The sequence below is a fragment of the Scylla paramamosain genome, unplaced genomic scaffold (assembly GCF_035594125.1).
Source record: "Scylla paramamosain isolate STU-SP2022 unplaced genomic scaffold, ASM3559412v1 Contig82, whole genome shotgun sequence".
Lineage (NCBI taxonomy): Eukaryota > Metazoa > Arthropoda > Malacostraca > Decapoda > Portunidae > Scylla > Scylla paramamosain.
The window spans coordinates 294,414-302,928 of NW_026973747.1; the positions used below are offsets into that span (position 1 = coordinate 294,414).

At 38.7% G+C, this 8,515-nt stretch overlaps 1 long non-coding RNA gene across 2 annotated transcripts; it reads left to right on the forward strand.

Annotated features, from left to right (window-relative positions):
• Positions 1 to 1,003: 1,003 nt before the first annotated feature.
• On the forward strand, positions 1,004 to 8,159 carry LOC135098810 (uncharacterized). 2 transcript variants are annotated; one of them, XR_010267402.1, is made up of 5 exons: positions 1,004 to 1,190; positions 1,687 to 1,773; positions 2,740 to 2,929; positions 3,376 to 3,540; positions 4,581 to 8,159. It is a non-coding gene; the product is annotated as an uncharacterized LOC135098810 (long non-coding RNA). The 2 variants fall into 2 exon arrangements; XR_010267403.1 differs by having other exon boundaries at positions 1,015 to 1,190; positions 2,740 to 2,860.
• Positions 8,160 to 8,515: the final 356 nt, after the last annotated feature.

Sequence of the window (8,515 nt, forward strand, 5' to 3'; positions counted from 1 at the left end):
CGTGGATAAGTATATTTGATTCTTTCTCTCTCTCTGTATCTTCTTCTTCTTCTTCTTCTTCCTCTTAGTTCTATTTATATTTTTTTTCATTCCATCTCTATGTAATTCGTAACATTTTCCTTTTGTTTTTGTACATAATTTTTTTTCTATGTAATTTCTATATTTGTTAGTGGCGGTGCTTGGCTTGCTATTAAAAGTGAGCATAAGAATTACCCAATACAAGTCTTCTTTATTTATTTATGGCGATTTTATTAAGAATTTTATCTGTTATTATTTACTGAACTTGTGGTGTATATATATAAGATGTTTTTCACTAAAATAGATTGAAGTTAGATTATAATAATTACACACTGACAAATAAATAATTCCACTTTTTTTGATATATTCTGAAACCACCATTACTTTCAAGAGGGTTTAGTTGAAATGATGCAGGTTTTTAATGGTGTTTTAATGGTTCTAGTGACAGATTAGCAAGATTTCTACATTATTAACAGGAAAAACACTCTTGATTACCTGTAGTGTTTTCAAAAGGGTCTAGTTGAAATGATGCAAGTTTTTAATGGTGTTTTAATGGTTCTAGAGACAGATTAGCAAGATTTCTTCATGAACTGGGTCCTAATTGGCTTAGTGTGTGATGCACAGTGTCTGAAAATAATTTGGTTCCCTTTCATCGGTTTTATTAAGCGAAATATTGATACCTAAAGCCCAACATGTAGGTATTATTAACATTATATTAAAAATTAACACCACAGCCAGCGAACTTAGCTGTCATAGGCTCCAGGAATGCTTGAAATGAATGAAATAATATATAAGGATAATAATAATAATAAGGAAATAATGTTTCAGCATTTCGTAGTGATAGAAATGTGGATAGCAATATTTTCTTATCTTTTTTTTGTCTTTTGAATTCAGCGGCTGTTCATAAAAGTAAAAAGAAAAGAATCTTAAAAGAAATCTGTTAAGCTACTATAGAGGGTTACAATCCGATATTATATAGTATTTCAACCTTAATCTTTCCTAGTACCGATGCTCTTTTGTTTGTTGTTGTTGTGAGGGAGAGAGCATTTCTGTCGTCTATACACAAAACTTTCCATTTCACTTACAAGATGGTGAAAAGAACGAACCTTGCTTATTATACACGGTTTTTAACGCTATAACACTTCTTTACTTGGATTTTACTCTCAAAAACTGTAAGTATATGAACACAGGTTGATCTGAGTAATGGATGTGTGCAGAAAGGTAGCGAAAGACTTGGGGAGAGGTGAAAATAAGTTTTTTTTTTTTTCCAGACTCCTTATCCTTGGTGAGTAATGTTTATGAAATCTTGTGTGAGCCTGTAGTGTTGACTGTGCTGAGTTATTTAGCTGTTATTTTACCCTCATCCCTCAGAATTTGTCACTTGTTACCCCCTTACTGGGCCAAGAGAGTGAAATAAGCCGTGTGTACAGGGTAGCTGGCCAGGTGACTTTTCTCATTACAGATCTTACCGTAATTTGAAATATAGATATACACAACTAAAATTATAATGCTGATGGTGAATTTTAAAGGTTTATCTGCATTTTGGTGAAGTGTGGTTAGTTTTGTTAGGTGAGCAGGTTAAAAAGATAACAATTATGAAGATATGTTAATAGCAGACTTAGTGGTGTCCCCCAAGGTTATATCATTCATTTAATTTTTGCCTTCCAGATGACTGTGTTGGTGATAGAACCCTGGCAGGAAGAGGTGACGTTGCCTTGGATATTCAGAGTGAGGGAGACTGGCAGAAGACACAAGGTATGTAATAATTTTGTTACTTCTGCCTCACTGTTCTGTTGTGATATATATGTGTGTATTAGTGTTATGGCGAGTTATAGAAGTTATAGAATAAATGTGTCAACCTCAGTACACCGTGGAAGTGGTATTGATGGGTCTTTTTAATTAACACCAAATATTGAACCACATATTTGCTGTACAGTTCTGTTGAATATTGTTGGTATTGGTGAATATTCTTTAGCATATTGGATGAAGCAGGTAGTAGGCAGGAAGGTAGGCCTATGTGGGGTGCCGTGTGGGGTGTATAGGCTGGCGCTGAAATCTTTTGTGTTGATTGCGGTTCAGATTTAAGTGTGTGGACCTGTACACTTCCTTGCCTCATTGAAAGGATAACTTAATTATAAGGAATTATCATTTACTATAAGGAATTATCATTTACTTCAGTCACCCGTACAAAATAGAGACATGACCTTTTTATTTATTTATTTATGTATGTATTTATTTATTTATTTGTTTGTTTGTTTGTTTGTTTATTTATTTATTTATTTATTTATTTATTTATTTATGTATGCATTTATTTTCAGAAAGCAGAGATTGTGACAGTTGAAAGCCCTGAGATTTATTTATGTATTTATTTATTTATGTATTTATTTATGTATGTTATGTATGAGATTTATTTATGTATGTATTTATTTTCAGAAAGCAGAGAGATTCCCCAGAGAGAAGCTTTTTTTCAGTGTTTGTATCTCTAAACCTTCCTTCTTCACAATTATCTCTCTCTCTCTCTCTCTCTCTCTCTCTCCTCCACACAGCATCCCCTGGCCTTCCACAGCCTTCTCACTGGTCTCCTTGTGGTGTCATCCTTCACACAGCATCCCCAGGCCTTCCACAGCCTCCCCACTGGTCACTTTGTCCTGTCCTGTCCTCCACATACCAATCACAGGCCTAACCTAGCCAACCTAAACTAACCTAACCTCACACCCACAGGTTCGGAGGCCTCCAGAGAGCTGCCCAGAGTGAAGCTTGTGGTATAGAGGAACAGCTGCTGATCATCAAGCTTACGGAGTGACTGGAGGAAAGTGGGAGGAGCCTGGAGGGAGTGGTGGAGGTACAGTACTTGGAGAAAATCCCTTCACCATGACGACTGGGTGTCTGCTGTACAGACCACCAACCAATGGTGAGAGAGGGAGAGGGAGACTAGCTAATGGTGTTCTTTTTCTCGTTCTTCTTCCTCCTCCTCCTCCTCCTCCTCCTCCTCCTCCTCCTCCTCCTCCTCCTCCTCCTCCTCCTCCTCCTCCTCCTCCTCTTCCTCCTGCTGCTGCTGGCTTATTGGCTAAATGACTTGTGGCTTAGTGAGGCTTATTGGTGACTGGCTTAGTGATGCTTATTGGTGACTGGCTTAGTGAGGCCTATTGGGTGACTGGCTTAGTGGCTTGAAATTATGGGTGTCTTTTAACATTGTTACCTTGCATGCATGTTCAACAAAAGTCAAAGCTAATGAGAAACTTGCTTTTATAAAACAGCTTGCTACCCAACAAAGCAAAGGATTATATTTATTTATTTATAGTCTTTCACTATTCCATAATTCAAGCCAGTGAATCTAATCTCTTTCTTTCTATACAGATACCAGGATATGTGACCACCACCACCACCCCCACCACCACCACCACCACCACCACCACCACCACCACCACCAACACTACCACCACCACCACCACCATTGGAGTCCCCTCTCTAGTTGCACATTACGGCCCTGTTGTGTACCCTGGTGGCCTTCATAGTTGACCGGTGAGTATGTATATTTGTTGAGGGTTGCTGTGCTCTCAGTCACTGTCTTCCGAGGCTACAGAGAGTTTCTCCTGTTGATACTGTAGAAATGTTGTGTATCTGTCAGAAGAACCATAAAAAACTCTCTTGAAAACCTGTGTCTCTTCAACTAGAGGCTTTGGGAAGTTGTGGAGGTGTGGCCAGACTTGTTTCAGAATGTACCAGAAAGTCTAACCTGATTTTCTTGTTAATATTGGGATTTTTATTGGAGTTAAAAGGAAGTTTGATATTTTATCAATATTTATTTATTTGGTGAATTCAATGAAGTTTGACATAGTTATATTCAAAGTATTTACAAACACACACACACACACACACACACACACACACACACACACACACACACACACACACACACACACACACTACAGGTCTTAACCAATGCATCATAAATTTTTGTGTATAGTTATTGTGTTTAGTATTTTGCAAACAGCATCTTTAATAATTTTATTGCATGCCTAAAAAAAAAAAAAATTCAAGCAACATAGCTTAATATTTGTGTTTGTTTATGTGCATGGCTCTAAGTAATATATGTTTGTGTGTTAGTTGGCTTGTGTGTGTCTGTGGTTTGCTATTGGTTCAGTACATCTGTGCCTGGCCTGGTCTGAAACGTGGCTGCTTTACAATGTTTTCTGGCACAGAGGAAGAAATGGTGTGCTGTTCTTCTGTTTTGTCCTGACTGAGAAGCTGTTGTGCTTTTTTTTCCTTGTTCTGCGTTGCTGTGCTTCAAGGGGTAGACTTGCCTGTCCTCCATTGTCCTGTGTCTGTCATGCTTGTTGTATAGTCAGTAAAACACCTTTTGTTCTGTCTTGCCCTGAATGGTCTGTTGTGCTTGTTGTGTCTCTCAGATCTTCCACATTCTCTTCTTCTCTTATTTTTTCTGATAATTTCATTTGACTTTAATTCTTTTCATCTATCAACACCAATATACCACACCACACCACCACCACCACCACCACCACCACCTGCATCACACTCAGACTTTCCTTTCCTCCACTTAGCTGAGTGCAGCTGTCGGTGACTGCAGGAATGGACCTCAGATGGTGGACACAGCATTACCAAGTCAAGAAGTTGTCCAGTATTTTATCTCTGCTCTCAAACAAGCAATGACCAGTGGTGGTGTTGTTCATGTCTGGCTTGTGTGTGTGTGTGTGTGTGTGTGTGTGTGTGTGTGTGTGTGTGTGTGTGTGTGTGTGTGTGTGTGTGTGTGTGTGTGTGTGTGTGTGTGAGTTTGTTCATCCATTATGATTTGAAGAGATTGTGTTTGTATTTTTATTGTGGTACTCTGTGATTATACTTTGAAATGATACGGCCTTAAAATTGACCTTTGACCCTGTGTGGTAGTGGAGTGAGGCTTGTGACAGTTAGGAATTGGTTGTCAAAAAGTGACCACATTGGTTTTTCCTCAATTGCTTTAGCCATGAAAGTTCTATTCCTTGTGTTCTTTGTCATGATGATGTTTGATTCCCTTGGTTTCCAATTGGTTGCCTTTGTGTGAGTTTTGATCCAGTCATTTACTTCCCTACTTACTGAATTCCAGGAAACAAAGGGATTGCTTGCTCCTTTTGCTTCCTTGTGGACAAATTCACTGCTAATAGTTTGTTATTTGGAAGTTTGATTGAAGGCTTGTTCCTCCCTCTCCTCCACCCTATGACTACTTGATGCTATCTAGTAAAATTCTTCACAATGATGTTTTCCATGCCTTCGCTGCCCTAAACCCTTGGAAAGCTTGGAGGGGTCCCTCCTCTTGTTCTTCAAAACTGCATTTCTGTGCTTGCACCTTGCCAAGTCAAACTCTTTCAACTCTGTGTGTCAACATGTAATAATATTACTTCTTGCTGGAAGTTTGCCTACATTCAGCCTGTTCCTGAAAAGGGTGACCATTCTAAATCCCTCATACTACTGTCCTGTTGCTTTAATTTTCTGCCTATCTGAAGTTTTTGAATTTATCCTCAAAAGGAAGATTCTTAAACATCTATCACTTGACAACTTTCTATCTAATTGCCAGTATGTGTTCCATAATGGCCAGACAAAAGAAAACATGTGTTCAGTGGCTTCAGCCACCACCAATGGTCTCTCTTTTTAAGATTTCCTGCTTAACTAATGTTTAAGTATCTCATTACAAAGATAAGAATATAGATATCATAAAGATGGTTATTTATATTGATTAGCATATTAGCATTATGAATGTTCCTGTTCATATGATTATAACTATCAGCAGAAAAAATTGTATAACATGTGTCATTCATTTACTTGAAGCTGCATTGTCAAGGAAGCTTGATACACTTTTCAGTGATGTGTTTATGTGCTAACATATGTGTGCTTGGAGCATAAAAGATAGTCTACACTATATTTTGACAGATAAACAGTTGGTATGAAAAAATTACTTTTACCTACAGCACTTACTTAATTTGCATTTGGGCACCATCTCTTTGAAAATAGTCCATTTGAGCAGCAATACAGCAGCACATTCAGCACTGTTGTCACCCCTGAAACTTATTCTGGAAGTGTTGTTCTCTAAGCATGTCAAGCATCTACTGTTTGTGCAGAATCATCTCCACAATGGACAGAAGAAGCATCAGGCCAAAGTCTGTCAGGAATTCTGTCAGCCAGCCATGAATGACCCAACCTTCATGTCAAAGGACATCTCTGGGAACAAAATTTGGGTTTACAGGTATAACCCCCTAACCCAAACAAGTCTTTACAATAGAAGAGTCCAGCATCTCCATGCAGGGCATGGTTCAGGTCTGGAAAACCACTAAGAGCATTTTTATTCAATGTCTTTGAGATTCATAGGATAGTTCATCATGAATTCATCCCCCAAAAAAGATCATCAACTGCCAGTTCTACTCAAGTGTTTTGAGGCATCTGAGGACATTTGGCAGATATGGCTTGAAATGTGGTGCAAGGCTAAATGGATGCTCCATGATGATGATGATGATGATGATGATGCACCCTCTCTTACATATCTCTTATAATGCATGGGCTTCTCAGATGCATGATTATCCCTTTGCAGCTGCCCTACTCATCAGATTTGGTACCAACCCTTGTGACTTGTGTCATGCTCCCCACATGGACATTCATTCTATGGAAACAATGAGAAATTGATCTCAAGATGAGATAAGTCTTTAGCCATGACAAGTTGTAGCCAGCCAGGGATTGAACCTCTCACTGAGAGAACACAAGGATGACACCTTAGACATTGAGACCATGATGACTGTCAGGTCCCAAGTTCAGTTTTAGGACATTTATACTCCTAATCTCTGCACTTTTTTTTCCTGGAAATAATAAAGATGCAGCTGAAGGGATGCTCTTTTGACACCATGGGGTAGGTTCATTAGATTAGATTAGATGTGATTTACTTTAGAGTTTTAATGAAAGCAATGGCAAAAAAAGACTATGGTTCCAGCCTGTGTGAGACAACCCTCAAGAATTTAAATATTTCCAAACTACTTATAGCATTCAGATTGTTCATGGATACAACTGAAGGTAATACAAACATAGGAGTTGTAAAAATATTTTTTTAAATAATGAATTAAGACTTATACAGTACACAAACATTCATTAAAAGACCACACTGAGCCACTGTTTACACAAACAGCTGATGAATGCTCACTGTTGATGTCACTATCAATGGTGGCAGCTGCAGCAGTTACAGCTCATTCTTCTCACCAAACTTGCATCACTGTGTATAGTGCTAGTGATGTTGGGATTGGAACTGCACTTGCTACCTCGATATCAGTGTTACAGACATTTTTACAATTTGTTGCGGACCATCCATGCAGTAGGCTTTAAATTCCGTTAGGGTACGACTCGCAAGCAAGCTGATCCCAGGCAGTATACGTGATTTGCATCAGAATACTGCACATTAGTGGCGAGCTGACTGTAGTCACCACAAAAGAAATCTATACAGCAAAAATGCAGGTGAAAAGCACATATGGAAAAAATGTGGATATATTTGAGTTGCATATCCATCATGTGCTAGAACACAGTCATCATACATCTCACAGCAGCTGAGATGCTTGTGTAGCTGTTCATACACATCCCACACCAGTGCTGGTCCAGCTGCCTCGGAAGCAGCATCCATAACTGACGACTCCATCAGGCTTCACGCGACCCATCATTGACTAATTTTGGATGCTTACAGTTTTGTTGCTGTGCTTTACCATAGGTCACCAGGAGCTGAAAATGAAAGAAAAAGCACATTCATTGGCATAGCTGCAGCAGGGAGTGTTAGAGATATATATGGCAGCTGATCTTGTGTTGACCCAGAAAGCCATTTACCAGCTTAAAAACTCCACTGTCACCCTCCTGCCTCCAGGCTTAGCATTAATGCCTTCCCCCTGAAAAAAAAACTCTTAAATCCCCCCCAAAAAAGTTTAAGTGGTTATTTCAGGGGGTTTTAGAAAATATATTTTACTAATCAAGATTTAGTTGTATATTATATTGATAATTAAGGTCTATATATATACATACACATTAAAATTGTAAAAGTAGTCAAGTCTGTCCCATTAAATTCCTAACCTGTATCAGCATGACCTAAACAAGTGTGTGTTCTTCATTAAAAGAGTGTCAAAATCTTTCAAGATCTAACTCCCCTTGTAATTTCTTGCACCTAGCCAAAAACATCTCCAATAACTTTGCTTCTTCATGGCACTACTGCCATCTCATCTATTTCTAAAGCTGAACTCTTCACTCAAACCTTTGCTAAAAACTCTACCTTGGATAATTCAGGGTTTGTTCCTCCGTCTCCTCCATCCTCCGATTACTTCACGCTACCTATGAAAATCCTTTGCAGTGATGTTTTCCATGCCCTGGCTAGCCTTAACCCTCAGAGAGCTTACAAACCTGATGGAGTCCCTCCCATTGTTTTCTGAAACTGTGCCTCTGTGCTTGCACCTTGCCTAATCAAACTCTTCCAAATTTGTCTATCAAT